Raw genomic sequence first — 17,173 nt, 5'->3', positions numbered from 1 at the left:
AATGAGAGTTTACTGCATGTAGGCTTCACAAAGAATATGATAACAGAAATTTGACACAAAGAAAAAATCTGTCAGGTGGATCTTCTGAGAGTACTTTTTCAAAAGACGTATGCAGTAAAAATAAGAGCAGTTGAATAAGAAAAAAATACAACTATACAACAGCTATAAAGAACGTTAAGAGTGCGAGCAGGGAAGATAGAGAAAATATAATGACTAAAGTAGTAGAAAAAACCGCGAAATATATAAACACGAACAGTTCACATAAAAATGGGGCGTGACAAAGAGAAGCATGTAAAATAAACAAAAATAAAAAGATAATAAATTCTCAATATAGGCCATTTATTTACATAATCACACACCGGTTGTTAAAAATACATTAGGCGAGAACTATAATTATAAACTAATTAGGGTACGTATAATCATGCTTCTATTTTAATGTAACAATCTCGGTGCGTGTCATGTTTTTTTATGAAGACGACGATAATGAAGTAATCGCACGGTATCCTCGCAAAGGCTACTATAATAAAGCAATAGGAACTTTTTCTAACCAATAACCACATAGGAAATAAAATCTGAATGAAGCGAATCATCTTAGCGAATAAAAGAAAAGCACGTCCTGAACGAAAGGAACATTCTTAGAGCTCACTTGTGCTCTGGAGGGAGCCCCGTGTCAGACAACCTGCTGTGGTTGCTCAGTGGCTGTGGCACACCATGATGTTGAGCCCGAGATGACGGGTTCGACACCCCTCTTCGGGGTCCATACTTTGGAGGTGAAATAAATAAATAAATAAATAAATAAATAAATAAATAAATAAATAAATAATTAAACAAACTGTAGTGAAGAGGAATGCTCGGCCAATGCCTCCTTTACTAGATGCCTGCCGCGTGAGCCGAGAAGCTGGTTCCTGCCCCTTTCCTCTTTACTCTTCCCCACCCAGGTTAACCCGGATCGGCTGCGAGCGCTAGCTGCGGTGGCCGCTGCAAACCTAAATCACGTAGCCATGCCTCCGAGATTTTAGCGGCGTCTGATGCGATCCCGGAGGCACAGGACCCACAGTCTCTGGTCAAGCCATTGGTCGAGCGCGCGCCAGCCTAGTTATCGTCACTTCCTCCGCAAAAGGAAGTGGGTCGGCTGCGAGCGCCGTCTCTCCGCAACTACCCTGAACTACAGGAACCTCCGCTCCAATAGGAAGACTAGCGACGCGGCAGGCATCTAGTAAAGGAGGCATTGGCTCGGCGCTGCAACCACATAATACGGCTTCCGGCGCTGTACGTGGACGGTTTCACGACCCCGACAGCGTTGGTCCGTAGGTGGCATGACAGGCTCGACGATGTAGTTCACAGGCGATGTCCGCGCTACAACACGGTAGGGTCCTTCATATTTGGAACCAAGCTTGGATGAGAGGCCAGCATATTTTTGTTGGCACTATGGCCGCTATCTTGTACGGGTTCAAAAGGCCGACGTTTGGTTCCTCATCACGCGATTGTCCCGCGGGCCGCGTGAGGCGAAATTGGTGCCACATTCGGTGCCACATTCGGCAAGGAGCCCGTTTACGACTTCGATGAGGAGCACACGTCGTCTATCACTCAAAAGTTCGCGAGGTGCGTCGTGACGGAGAAAATTTTTTCAGGAGGAAGCATGCTACATCACGAGCGTCGGTAACGTTACAGCCAGAGCGGTCCAGGCAATCTCGAGCTCGCGCCTCCGCGGAGAACTGGCGACGTTGCTGCAGGGTCGAGCATTCATCTTCACTACAATCTAAATAAATAAATCCGTCGGTAGGTCCCGGGACAGACGAAGTTGTGCCTTCAAGTTACTCACAGAAATGATGGTGTCACCTGTGGCACGTGATAACGACACCTTCTGTGGTGTGCGTTTTGGACTTAGCAACTGCGCATTATGGACATGGGTATGTGCGAAACACTTTGCGCGGGAGTTCATCCTGCTGGTGTTCTTGCTCGAAAGAAACATCAGATCAATTGACTAAAGTTTGGTTACGCTCGAAGGAGACACAGAGAAAGTCACATGTCATTCTTTGGATTGTGCAAACGCGATGCAAGCGGAACAAATGACTGCTTAGTTCACAAGTGAACCACTGCTGAAACCAATGGCTATATCCAATTCGCGTCAGACACACAATAGTTTACAGCAACAAAGGTGAGAAATGAAACCATGATAAAGAACCCGAGGACACCTATACTCGCGGACAACTTTCTGTGGCAACGAAGGGTAAGCTACGCGCCCGTCGCTGCTGCACACGTGTTACGGCGCCAAGTAGTCCGCCAGCTTTTGACAGGGCTTTTGGTTGGTCGGAACAAACGGTGAATCGACGCAGCTTCGCCGTCGACGGTTTCGCGCTTGCCCAGACAAAGAAGGAAACAGCCGCAAAATAAGTAAGCTTTTGAATTCAGTGGTGTGTTTTATCTTATTTGACTGTTGCTAATAAGGTGTTTATGTTTCCTCTTCCCCGCCCTAAACTGACGTGGAAGAAAACACGGGACTCTTTTCAGAAGCACTCTCACTTGTGCGCGCTTTGCCTCCGTAGCTTTCCCTTCATTGCCACAGAAAGTTATCCGCGAGTACAGGCACTTCATATGAATTGTGAATGCGAAGGCATTAATGTCTAATTGACCGACGCTGAGAAGTCCCTCGAGTTATGAACTGCTCGGGGGCAAGCGAGTGCGTTGAGACGTTTGGCGCGTTTTGATTTCGCCTTACCGAGGTGCAGTTAAAACGTAAGCGAGAGCTTGCGCGGACAAGAAACGCGCGTATAACGCAGGCTTCCGAGAGCGAGGTCGACGGTGACGTGGGGTCTCGGGGTTATGCCGCCATGCCTCACGTAATTCCGCGGCAGGAGGTGTTCCCTCTCTGGCCCTCTGCTCTATCGAGACCCGAGCCAGCAAACGCGAGCCTGCAGCGCCACAGCTGACAGGAAGTTAGGCACCGTTGCGCTGCTACAGACGCTGCCGGCGTTTTCGCTCAGTTGGCCATTTGACGCTTTCGCGTAAAGAAAAACGAAAAGATTGATATATTGTCAATTTCTTTATCTTAAAAAAGAAACGCACAAATCTCCGTGTGCCTTTTTATGTCCGAATACCAAATACTCCTTTCAAATAAATATGTTCGAGTTTTTCGCGGCCAAATATGAGATTATTCTGGTGCCAGTAGGCTTGCGACTAATGTATGTTGCTGCGCTGATGGTTTCCAGCTCAGAGTGAGTGTCAGTAAATGCTCTTGAAAACCGGTTGGTACCATTTTTTATATATAGCACTAAACTTTGCTCTCGATTTTTGTTTTCCGTGTTCTTTTACCCTGCGAGTCACTGCTGTCAGTGAAACGTTTCTCGCTGGAGCGAATCGGGTCGCTCAATCCGTAAACTGGCGTATGCATTGCGTCTCGTTTGAGCATTTCATAAAGCATAACTATTAAAAACACAAATATGGATTTCAAGCGTGCTTTTCCAGTCCTTCGCCACGTCTCTTCTTCTTTTAATAAGGATGGCCGTTAGTGCGCAGTGGAGCAAGCACGCCGCATTTATTTTTTGCCCTAAATACTGGAATGTAGAGGGCGTGTACCCGAGTGGCTCGCAGAGATAACAAACAGGTCGATGAACGTTTGCCACCGTAAACTATTGGGTGCATTTGGTTGTTCTTGCTGAAATTTGAGCACGGTGGAATCATTTATTATAGGTTATGCTGATCACTAGTGCCTCTCGGACATGCAGGTGTGCCTATACATTGTATAGTGGCGTTTGCAAGCGAATGATTTGCATTTCCTGATTATGTTGTTTGAAAACTTCATGTAACCTGGATCAACAGTGGAAATTTCACAAACACACAGAAGTCGCAACGCACTCTCGCGTGGTTGAGTGTTGCAGCTTCAAACGTATGGCTATGCTGTACATAAAAATCTCAGCAGGTATTTTGTGGAGTTTCTTCAAAAGGGTTGTGAAACGATTATGCCGATCTATTTGCACGTCCGTTGGTTGTGGACCTTCCGCAGAACCGAACGCGGTAGTATATATATGTCATCCTAAGAAAGAGGCAATCAACCGTTTAGCTGGCTTCCACGCAATGCGCATTGCGCAATACATGGCGAAGCACGAAATTATAAAATGCTGAATATTGTTCGACTTGCGCGTTGTTCTTGCCCTCGTCCATTTCTCAACGTCAAATGCTCGAAAGAAATAACGGCGCATCTCCTACCTATTAAACACCTATTCACGATTTCATGGCCGCCATATTTAGGGCAGTTCTGCAATTGTTTTTTCTTTTCTCAACTTTCTAAACGGTCCAGCAGAATATTCTTTTAGGCAGGTTGGTAAAGGATAATTTAAACGTAAAGCACGATAAAATGGACAAAGAAGTAAGAATTGCACGGTACGGGAGCAATTAACAAGAGTTGTCGGTTGTTCATAGATGTCTTGCCCACTTCTCTGCCTTTTCTTTCGGTGCATCGCGCTTTCCCTTTAATGTTTTTTAATTATTCTTTGGGAGGCTTAGTACTTCGCTGTAAAGACGCAGAAAGCCCCAGGAATATGAACTGGCTAACCTTTGGGTTCCAGTTTCTGGCATATGTCATGTTCATAAACTTCGCTTAGTCACACCCAGCATGACCCATTCACCAATTAAACTTTATAAAAAGTTGAGAAATCAGTGTGCATTAAATTACTTCTTACTCTAAGTCATGCACTCTGCTTACCCCAGCAAATTTCTTTCTCAAAGTTCTGCTTGCGCGATTGTACGAACACCATCGGAAACCAATAGTGCCTAGAATTTTATATTCAGTTGCGTAAATTTCCAAATTAAATGTTTATATGAGAAAGTGTGTTTTGTTCGCGCCGTACGTCAATCGTCAGAGCTGAAAACACATCTAAGAAAAGCAAAGAGTTTGGCAGCACTTGAAGTAAAAACTTGATACTGCATCGGTTGTTTACATCGCCTCGACTCGTAACTTAGTTTCGCCTTCTGTGAGAGAAATTCCCGGAGGGTTCTATTGCCACGGCAACAACCAGCTAATGGAAAAGTCAAACATTATTCCGGACTTAGCTGGCCTACACTTCAGCCAAGCGTTCTAGTGCGCACGAAAGTCACAATGTACACGAAGCATCCTTCGCTTCTTACAAAAACTGACACAGACATCGTAACACGCCTGCAAGTCGCCGTGAAGCATGTCAACATGCCTCCCTGGTGCTCTCTTCGTCGCTCTGACTACAAAGTCTACTTTAACAGAATGCCCAAGGATACCTCGTTTAAGACAACTAACTGCCTTCTGTCCACGCGTGTTCAATGCAGTTTTTGCGCTTACCTCTGAGATTACGTCGACTCACGGCCAGTACAAGTTCGAACGCCTTGCGGTACTAATTTAATCTACTCGAAGGAGGGATCGTTTGCATTTGACACGGTGGTTTTGGTATTACCGACAGCGGAACACTACACTTAAACCAAAGTAAGACTCTGTAATAAAATTATCATAGATGGCACTTTCATAGTGATAGCTTTGATGGGCTCATTTCCCGAATCGTTTTCATATCCACCACCAGCACCGGTGTCCGCCGTTGCTGTACGCGTAAATACAAATATGGTTTGCGAAAACTTCTCTATGGCGAAAAATTGACACGCAATCCGGGCCATGCGAAAGTGAATGTCTGGCAAAAGTGTTGAAAAGCACCATTACAACTGCTGAAGGAATATGGAATGCTTTATGTTTCTAGAGTAACGGTAGTAATGCTATTTCATAATGGTAGTAATGCTATATTAAAGTAGTGGAAGTAATGGGAGTAACCTCCCACAGCGGTGCTGCAATAACATTGAAATCAGTTGACAGGCTAGTTATTTCGTATGCGAAAGGCTGGGGACGTTACTACCTATGTCGCAAGTACCTTGGCTGCGGCAGCATGCGCGAAAGTAATCTTTACCGGGAGATATATGCGCGAAGCGCATACGTGCTTCGCATGTCATGGGCGCAGGAGCGCCTTATCACCGATTATGTGGTTCCTATGCTTGTTTTGTTGAGCTTTTTCTTTATTGAAACGTATGCTTATTGAAAGTTACGCTGGTCTGTATGTTGTATTCCTGATTTAGAGGAGTGTGCGCACTGTTCGCTTTACTTTGCTGAGCGTGTGTAGCCTCTGCCTCAAGGGGCTATGGACCATTGCATTTGGGGGTTTGAGCCATTGATGGTGGTAGTTTTTCCGTCGAAGTTACGGTAAGAAGAAATCCCAGGATACTAGCTATAAATAGCTTCGCTGTACAATGCGCAGTCCCCGTCTTTGAATCTAACACTGCTCCCAAAGAGTGGCAGTAGAACGTTTTACCTCTCAGCTGCTTTTCTTTTTTTGATACATGGTATTGATCGCAGCGAGCTTAACACCCTATGCGTGCATTCCACAGGCAAAAGGTAATAACATCACACTTCATTGGCTTTGCACAGACAAGAAGGCATGATTTGTATATAACCAGTGACGAGCCTATCGTTTCATTGAAAGTACAGTTATATCGAATGATTGTGCAGTTGAGGTATGCGTATGACTAAACAGAGTTCCAAGCAGACTGGCATCCCTTGAACAATTGTTTGTCGTTGCCACCATTCTCTGGGCAAGTATTTGTCTTTGCTTAATCTATTGCTCTCAGACACTCCATCTACAGTTTAGTCGAGAAGAATACTGCGCCCGCGGAGTGCCGTAGCGGCGTTAGCGGCTCTGAATGGCTGCTGCCAGATCCTGCGGCTTACATATCAACTGGAACCGAAACGAAAAAGTTTGAACAAAGCCAGGAGTAAAATGCGTAAGGCGACATATGAAACAGGGGGAAGAAATAGCCGCGTCACTCTATTTCGCCGCTGGGGAACACTACCTCCGTAAATAATAAAAGTTTGCTCCTTTTCCTCAAAAAAATTTCTCGCTAGTGCGAACGTTTACTATACAACCGATACCAAAAAGAACAGTAAAAAAAAAAAAAACATTCGGCGCAAAATAGTGCATCAATTAACACACTTCTGCTCTGCATTATGGGCGGCAGGTGTAACTTCCTTGCTTCACTGTTTATGCAGTGTTTTCGTTTCACTGTTCCAGGTGATCTTTTAATAACGACCCTTTGTAGATGGCACAATTTCGCCTCTTGAATGGGTTTCACTGAAAATGCGGACATAACTCAACATTACATATTCTTAATATTTTAAAATTTAAAAAGGTAGTCACCAATACTTTACCAAATATCTTAAACAGGCATAGAAAGAAAAAAATAATCATAAAAAGGCAGAGAGTTTAATCACACTTGCCTGAATAAGTCACGCTCCAGTTCTGCGCTCGCTGTCTGGCCCTTTCTTCAGACTTGAGGAACTTATTAACGAGCATGAATTAGATCAGTTTGTTCATTCCCACCCACCCCAAAAAAAATATAGTGCGTCATGTGCTAACATGCTAGATCTCATTTTTTCAACCCCCCTCCCAGCTTCATAATATCAGTTACAACGATGACGGGGAATAGGGACTATAAGGTAGTTGTCGGTAGTATTGTTTGCGAGAGTGTACAATCGATAAAATGTGCAGCCGCGAAGCCGTAAAGAATTTATTTTTGTGAAAGCGGTAACTATAACGCAATATCGTCGAATCTTACGCTGTTTTTAACTGAATTTTATGAGTGTTCTTTATTCATGAGCATTACCAGTCTTTGGGATTTCTTTAAAGCTAAGTTCGCTAGTTATGTCAGTTGCTATGTACCTTCTAAGGTTATTACAAGGAAGCATGGGGCTGTTAAACACTGGATTACTGCAAAATTGAAAAAGTTCATTAACAAAAAGAACGGAGTTTTCAAGCGCTTCAGGCTAGCAAAGACTTCTGATGTTCGGGAAGAACTTAGTGAAATAAGCAATGGTGCTAAAACAAGAATTAAGAGAAGCGAAAGATATTCGTTTCCCAAGAGCGAAAACGTATTACTAATCCCAAGGAGGCATGGAAATACGTTAAATCAAGAAAGGTTGACGCAGTTTACATCCCGGACATTATTGATCACCAAACACACTTATCGGAAGACACACACGGCGGTACGCTTAACAGATACTTTCAATATGTGTTTTCTGAACCATTTCAATGTGAAATGCCATCTGTTACAAACCGTGCTTTTGAACGTATGACTGACATTGTTGTCTCCATAAATGGTGTGCGCGCTCTTCTCGAATGCCTTAATTCAAACTCTTTTCTTTTCTCTCCTTATCTGTTTTCCCTTTTCCCCTCCCCAAGTGTAGGGTAGCCAACAGGGTACGTCCGCGGTTAACCTCTCTACGTTTCCCTCTTCGTTTCTCTTTCTGTTGTCTCCAGGGCCTAACGCCATTTCCTACTATGTATTGAAGAGATGTGCAAGAGCCTTCGCGCCCTTTCTAGCTATGTTGTTTTCTAAATCATGAAACGATCAGAAACTCCCTTCTAAGTGGAAGTTCGAGAGTTTTGTGCCAATACTAAAGTCTGGCAGCAGATATAGCGTCACTAACTACAGACTAATTTCCTTGACAAGTGTGCGTTGTAAAACCTTTGAGTATGTATTCTATAGCACTAGTGTAAAATGTTTTAGAATCCAATCACTTTTCTTTCTTGAGTACATTATGGTTTTAGGTCCGGTTTATCGTGTGTCAGAAAATTCTGTGAATTATCATGTTTTAATTTTACACGATAGAGGTCTACAGGTTGATTCGGTATTCCTTTATTTTGACATGGCATTCGACACTGTTCCGCATGATCTTGTAATACATAAATTGTCATTTTTAGCTTTTCCAGCTTCTGTTCTTGGTTGGTTGAGGGATTATCTATTTCGTAGAAAGCAGGCCATTGTCGTAAATGCTTCCTCGTCGTATGCTGACGTGGCTTCGAGAGTGCCACAGCGTTCTGTGCTAGGACCCCAACTTCATTTAGTTTACATTAATTATCTCTCAGAACTCTGAACTTCCAATGCAGACTGTACGCGGATGATTATGCCATATATAAATTGATTCACGGCAAGAATGATATTCATGTCTTACAACGTGATTTCGACACGTGATTTGACACGTTTGACGGTGGTATCATAGTGCAAGAAAATGGAAAATGAGTTTGAATGTAAGCAAGTTTTGTCGTATTAGTTTTACTAGGAAATTCGAACCCTTCCATTCTTTTTACAGCCTGTCTGATACATCGCTCGGCCACGTTGAACATTTTAAACACCTTGGTGTCTATTTACCTTCCGATTTATCTTGGAATAAACATATCGGCTATGTAACTGGTAAAGTCAATGGTGTGTTAAATTTCATTAAACGTAACTTCAAATCTGCCCCAAAAAGACTTAAAGCGGATCTGTATGTCTCCAATGTGCGTCAAATCCATGTATATGCTAGTACAGTATGGGATCCTCATGTCCAAACACTAATCAATAAACTTGAACGCATACAAAAAGGTGTTGTACGCTTTGTCAGCGTTAATTATAACTTTAATTCTAGTACAACACACATTAAGGATGAATTAGGTTGGGAACGCCCCCTGCAGAGCAGAAAATTTTTTCATTCGATGAAAAAATGATGAAACTGGTATTAATAAAAGTTTATACATGATGAGCCAATACTACATATCAAACACAAATGATCATGCTAAAAAGGTTCGTGAAATTTGATGTCACATGGATGCACTTGCGCATTCTTTTGTTTTTTCATTTTACGAATCAGTTGGGTGCGAGTGTTGTAGATGTTCCCGCAAATATATTTTTTCTCTTTCTTGCAAGATGTATGCTACAGACGAATGTTCAAGGGACAGCTGTGCTGCCTGCTTTCTTATTTTTATTCTGGCTCTTGTTTCGACCGCCCCCCTACAATAACGCCCAATTGGGCGATGTAAGTTTCTAAATAAACAAATGAATAAAAAAAATAAATAAATAAATAAAACAATGATTCATTGGAATTTAAAGCAGCATAAAAGGCAGAACACCAGTATTAGAAGGGAAACAGACACATGGTGTCCTTCTTTCACTGGTGTTCGGTCTTTCGCACTGTTTTAAATTCCAAGTATAGCGTACAAACTTACCCTCGCCCCCCCCCCCCCCACCAAGCAACTAACTTAGTAATCCACTTCAGTGCACGCGCACCAATATTTACTGGGTAATAATCGAATAAAAATCCCCCCGCGAGATGGCACCATCATCGCACGTTTCAAGATAACCATGATAAAAGAGTTCCACAAAATAAGTTGGTTTTAATTCATAATCCCAAAGCAAACACTGTCACACACTGCTGAGAGAGACAAATTGGAACCTTAGTAATGTAAATTTTCACTAACTGATAGGGAATATCTGAAAACTATCTAATCATGAAATGTCTGCTGAATGGGTCAGCTGTATCGTGTGATTTAAGCCTTAGCAATGTGTGCCCCCAAATGCGCAGGGAAAAGCGGAACTGCGCTGTTTATTGTGAATTGATGAATTATGGCTAACTGGCCAATTTCGAACAATGTACTTAAATTAAAGAACTAAAAGATTTTTTTTTTAGATTTTCGTTTTTATTCGGACACGTCAAGAAATGCCCACGAAGACAGGCAAAAGGAGACAATCTGTCTCCTTGCTGGGCCTACTCTTCTTGCTGCACTTCGGGCAGGTACAGCAAAGCAGAATACAAAACAAACAACGCACTGTGTACAGAAAAGATTAGGTACATCATTATCAACAAAATAAATAATCAAGCGCACAAATCATCAGTCATACACAATGCATGTGTTAATTACACATGTATGTGTGTCAAACATATGACACATTTACATAAAAGCAAGCAATTAGCAAAGTACAACAAAATATTCACAAATGTGTCAATACGGATTCGTACTTAATTTGATAAATATATAGTATGAGACAACGCATCGTAGTTTCGATTCTATGTACATGCAGATAGTTCTTTTAACATGTGGCTAATTTTTTGCTTAAATTGCAGTATATCAGTGGTTTCGCTTACATATTCTATTATTTAAGGATGTTTATTACATATTGCAATAATTTGGTTACTTATTGATTGAATTCCATAGTTGGTGCGACAAATTCGTCCGACAAGGGCTACAACACGCCCATTTTGCAATATATTTCAATTCAAGAAGCTATCAGTAAACACTTCAGAATCTTGTTTTCTTTTGAGAAATACTAGCTCTGGTAGTTGATATTTGTAGCAATTCAAAAACGGCAAAGGTGATGCAATCCTAATAAAATTTCTACAAGCATACAACTACATGCCCAAAGAACTTCCTGCAAGGAATCGGTGGAAATAAACATAAGCAACATACCGAGTCATGTGGAATACTTGCAATCACCCCTATTCAAAGGACACGCTTGCGTGAGTCAGCTCCTGTCACTGCTCGGTAGCATATGCCCTCCTCTTAAACTTCTCCCCTACCTATACATATCTGCCAAAGAAGCTATGATGTAATTATGGTTCCTTTTCTTAACGAAATGATTAAACTGCCACTTGATGTACCCTTGAGTGGGAGATGAAAAAGTTGAGGATTAAAATTTCCGAGAAAACAAATTTCTTTATTTCTTTATTGCAACAAGAATGATCTCAGAATATAAAAATAAACTGATTTCAGAACACAGGGGCCCTTCATTTCCGTATTACAATGACGCCACTAACGTAAATCACTTCCAGCCTGCTTTCTTAATCTTCCGCTTGATGCGCTTGATGCGGTTGTAGGCTTCTGAAGCTTCTGCGGGCACCATGCAACGTGCTACTTCCGAAAGCGCTCATTATACGCAGTTTGTCGACCGTGAAGGACAAGACCCTGCGTCAGTGGTCTCTCGCAAAACCACGAGCGAGCGTAATCCTGACGTTGAAGGCGGCTTTCCTCGGTGATGGATGAGGAGACGCTCCATGGCAGCGCAAAGCACCACTGTTGTGTGGATAGTTTAGTTACTTGCTGAATAATGGTTGTTTTCTGTTTAGCATGCATCCAGAGACAAGTGGTAGCTCACGACTATTCAAACTTTATAAGTGCTCGCAAGCTGGCCTGTATTGTCTCGACCCTGTTATTGTGAAAAAAGGCTTATTAGCCATCGCTCGAGTCAGAAACGCTGTCGATGGCCCGTATCGTTGCGTGGCGGTGATTTGGAAACGACCAGCCACCCTGCGACTAAACTGATAATCCGCTGAAGATGCCCACACGCTAATTTTTTACAATGTTTTGACGCTGCTCAAGAGCGCTGCATTACTTGCCTTGAAAGTCCTCGTTTGCTTCAAGACTATACGTATAAAGTTTAACTATGTTCACCAATTATATAGGTCACTCTCTTCAATGTTTCCCTGCACATACTTCTTTTTCCGGGATAACACATAAATATACGCTAAGGTGGCAAATTTTTCTGGAACAGGTCATAACGTATTTTTGCTAATGTTTCCCAAAGGAATAGAAGACCTTCACTTCCTCTCGAACTAAACCACTAGCTTAAATGGGCTGGGCTGACGACGAATCGCATTTGAAGCATGTTACTGGGCCCGGTACATGGCTATTTGAAGTCATGTACCATGAAGTGGATACGAATTGGCGGTTTTTAACCCATATTTGACCATAGTATATAAGTCATACAGCTTTACATTTAGTACGCAAAAATGTTGCAGCGGCACCGCACGAAAAACACCGTCCTGTGTAACGCCATGACTCGCAGCGCCCAAGCCTGCGCTTATAAGAAAAGGGCTGTGCGAAGACTGTGCGAATGTACCGTAGTAAACATTTTGTTCGTAAATAAGACTTGATGGAGCAGCGCGCGATTGCATTGTGATGAGCGTGTGTGCGGAACATTAGCGATCTGCTTATTTCACACCGTTCGTCCATGCAATACGCTGTCTTCCAACGATAAAAGAGCAAATAAATGATTCATAGATTCAGTTCATAAACCATACATATATTCGGTTGCCAGCTGGGCTAAGAATATTTGGGGTTTTACGTGCCAAAACCACTTTCTGATTATGAGGCACGCCGTAGTGGAGGACTCCGGAAATTTTGACCACCTGGGGTTCTTTAACGTGCACCTAAATCTAAGCACACGGGAGTTTTCGCATTTCGCCCCCATCGAAATGCGGCCGCCGTGGCCGGGATAGCTGGGCTATGAGACGCGAGTCCAGCTTGAATGTAGCCAGATTTGGTTGCTGTGACTCTCTCATTTATCATGTCGGCTTAACATTAAAGAGTCTTTTTTTTTTCGGATTCACGGCCGGGAGCTCGGCTGCATATCAATGGGGATAATGAATTCCTATGGTTACATTTAATCAATATGGTAACAGACCCATGAGGGATAATAGACGTTAATGTGGTCCAAAACATAAGTAAATGGAATAATTGTAACCAATAATGATAAATATATCATTTAAAGAACAAGAGGAACATTTAAGTGCGAAACTTGTCGAATATGAGCCGCTTCTTATTTGAGGCACGAACAGTCGCTACCCTACAAACAACTGCAGTCTACCACCGGAAGTGGTGATAAAAAAAGAGAAATCAAAGCTCAGTTTCAGTGAAGAAGACATTTTCCTTTTTTTTTAATTCTGCAACAAAATGCATGTTCAGATTCTCCGCAGGCTGCTTATTGAACTAATCCTAGTGACTGTGACATATTGTCCCTAAATAAATAGCCAGTAGAGACATATTGAGCAAGAAAGAGCGTGAAGGCTCTAGTAAGTAAAAAGTAAGAAAGAAAAAGCATGAAAATGACAGATAGCTCCCGGCATGTTACTGTAAAAGGACATGAATATGGCCTGGAAAAAATAACAGGAACTAAATAGACGGTACCTTCTCTGAATGTTTCTATTCTACTGCAACATAATAACGAATATATTAGGTTACCACCTTTTACCTATTACTTAGCGGCACCGGCGAAACAGCTTTCTGGTCAATAAGATGATAGATCTCAATTAGATCGTCCGTTGTTTTGCTCGTTTATGTCACCAAACTTGGTCTAGTTTTTTAAAGCTCACTTTCTACAGTTTGCTTGGATGTGAATGAATCATTTAATTCAACAGATGATGGATACTCTAAATATCACCGAATAGCAGTGCCTCTTTTTCAAAAGCGCGTTAACGCCTAATATATTAGTAAAATAAGTCAGTGTTCCTACTTATTACTACATCGAGTTCAAGATCACTCTAAAGAATAGACATCACCCTTCCCGTGAATGTTCTCATCTTGTTGCGTGACATTTTTTTTTTTAAATCATGAACTACCTTTTGCTTACTCCTAAGTAATATAAACGGGATATTTCTTCACACAGACAAGCCAACAAGCACTGTGATGAAAGTAAGTGAGAATCAGAAGGAAACTTAACCAGAATTGCGATGACGCCCAGCGGGAATCTACTGCAATCTAGTTCTTTCCAGGCTCATCCTATAGGCTTTCAATGCGAACTTCAAGCAGCCGTTTGTATAGTATCCGTTGTCATGTACTCAGCGATCATGGCTCGTCGTGCATTGTAGTGGAGACCAGCTTGTAGCAGGAGACAGCGACATTCTGCTTGCAAGCCTGGACAAGTCCATACTAAGTTCCAGGCATCTGCTTTTACCACTCGCTCGCAGCAAAGACCTTAAAGCGCTCATATAATGCACACCAATCACTATTCCTCAGAGCCAGTCTCCATCTCAATAAAAAGGGGATAGCGCTTAGGATGAAGTCGGCGAGGATGCAAATGGAAATCGGAACCAATAAGACACAGGTGAATTTCAATTAACACTCAAGCACACACTTGGAATGGTTTCAGCGTATAGTTAATTTTGCCTCTTGCGTGCCACGGCAAACACGGAAGAATAAGTGAACTCGGCGCTCATAATCACAATGGCTGTCACTAGCTCTCACGGATCGGCGACCCAACGAAAAAAAAAATGCGCGTGCCATTAGGTACCAGCAGGGCTGAGCTGGTCTCGCGCTGTGCACTTCTCGCCACCTATGCTCCCTCGAAAACAGGCCCGGGCAAAGTGTGCGCGGCAATGTGCTCGGAGAAGCTCGGCTGCGGGATAGCTGTTTATTGTTTACGCCGCAGAAGCGCCGGCGTCGTAACAGCGCCAGGCCACCTCGCGCACGTGCTGGGTTGTGCACAGGCGGCCATTAAATGGAATGGAGGTGAAGCAAAGGTAGGCAATCCTGGTTTTATGGGCCCGCACGGCCATGCGTTACGGGCGCCCTGTTCAGGGCCACTACGCTAAACGCTCGTTACCGCATTTTTTCGCACATAGTTAAACGCAGCGCGAGCCCAATCAATCCTAAATTGCGTACTTACCAGACAGTTTAAATCGTGTGAACTGTGCTAAAGAAGTGCATGCTGTCCGTAAACAAAAATACAAAGGACGATATGGCTTACCATGTTAAAAAATATTACTGAAGAAATCTCTATTTGTGTGGGAATGGTCTATGGGCAATGAGTAATGAAGTTAGGCGCCACTCTGACTGATTTGAACAACTTGTGTTAGCGGGAACAAAATACAAAACCACAAAAATTTACGCGCTCATTGTGTCGTTTCTTAAAATGTCAGGACAGGTACACAGTGTTTTTCTAGAATTTGCCTGTCAAAATGGCAGTGACATTCGATGTCTGACATTCGAAGTCAATAGCCAACTTGCCCTGTTATACTTGTATGTAATGAAAAGCTGAATAGGCGCACCCTTGTCGGCTTAAGTCAGACTCACCAACAATGTATTAGGATCATATAGACCCTCTCACATTGCAGTACGTACTTTCGGACTCATGAAGCCTGTTTCTGCCATTCTTTTTTGATGCCAAATTTGAAGGATCTTTTGATACGAACGGTTGCGTTAAGAGACTCCTGGTCTAGTGAATTCCTTGTTCCATACGTTTCTTGTCCTTGTTGAAGGCCCAAAGACCGCTTTTGGAGGCCACATTGTTCCACGTTGTACGGCACTAGAGCACGTGCTCACTTTGTTTCAACTTCTTCAATAAATTACCCCCCAACATGTTCTGCACAAAAACGAAGTACAACGTAATCAGACTTCTTTGGGCGTATTTGTTTCGTTGTTTACCTTAATTGCTTGTGTTTGTCCGTGTGTAATCTCTTTGCACCAGGACTGGTGTTTGCTTATCTAGAATCGAATGGTCATTTTTGTTCACCGGCATTGCTGTGTTTCTGTGTTTCATTATGCTCAATGAAAATTCTTTTCATAGACACTGTATAATTCATATTTTTTTTCTTGTCTGCTATACTCGAGCTCACTGCTTGATATTATTCTGTTAATGCACAGTGTATGGTTTTGCTGCCTACCAGGCTCTGCTGCTGAAGCCTTCAATGGCTTTGTCAGGCCTGAATAAATGTACTGCCTTTAATAGGGGTTATAAATGTGTTGTTGTTGTTATTATTATTATTATTATTATTATTATTATTATTATTATTATTATTATTATTATTATTATTATTATTATTATTATTATTATTATTATTATTATTATTATTATTATTATTACCGTAACACCTGAAGTCAACATGCAAACAGACATGCCAAGAAACAGCAGAGAACAATTGGGACAAACTAGTGCCAATTTTTCACGCAGGATCATCATATTAGATAAAGAAAGGCACTCAGCATCCCGGAACTGCTCGCGGAGAAACGTACAGGTGCAGTTCGCGGAACCATATTGCCAAAGCGTTTTTACTTTCACACACAGATTCCGTGCTTCCATCATTATTGTTTCGTCACGACAGATGGTAATGCATCAGTGTAAGTTCATAGATCCTTTCTAAGCAGTACAGGGTGATTTTTGTTGTAACGTTTACAAACGACCTTGCTTAGCTCAATTTCTCAAAGCAGAATCGTTGGCGCAAAAAGCTAAATGTGCCGCCGATAGCGCGTTTTCTTTATTTATTTATTTTGCGTATTTATTTTCTCAAAGGTCTCTTACATGTGCTAACAAATGCTAACGTATGTTAACATATGCATGACCTCCCATGTTTTCTTTACTAAACAAGGAATGTCTAACCGACGCTGCCATCATTGACAATGCGGGCTTCGCGTTTATCATTTATTAATATACAATATAACATTCTATCCTCTACTAAAAAAAATTCAAAAGACGATGGCTTGACGACATTCTGCGCACTGCTCACACGATATCTGATCAGCCACAGTGCACAACAGGAAGAACAAGTAAGAGCGCGAGTTATAACGTCGTTTGTAGCATGCGGCCT

This window comes from Dermacentor variabilis, chromosome 5, assembly GCF_050947875.1.
Source record: "Dermacentor variabilis isolate Ectoservices chromosome 5, ASM5094787v1, whole genome shotgun sequence".
NCBI classification, from domain to species: Eukaryota; Metazoa; Arthropoda; class Arachnida; order Ixodida; family Ixodidae; genus Dermacentor; species Dermacentor variabilis.
Note: the sequence above shows the minus strand (reverse complement) of the source record.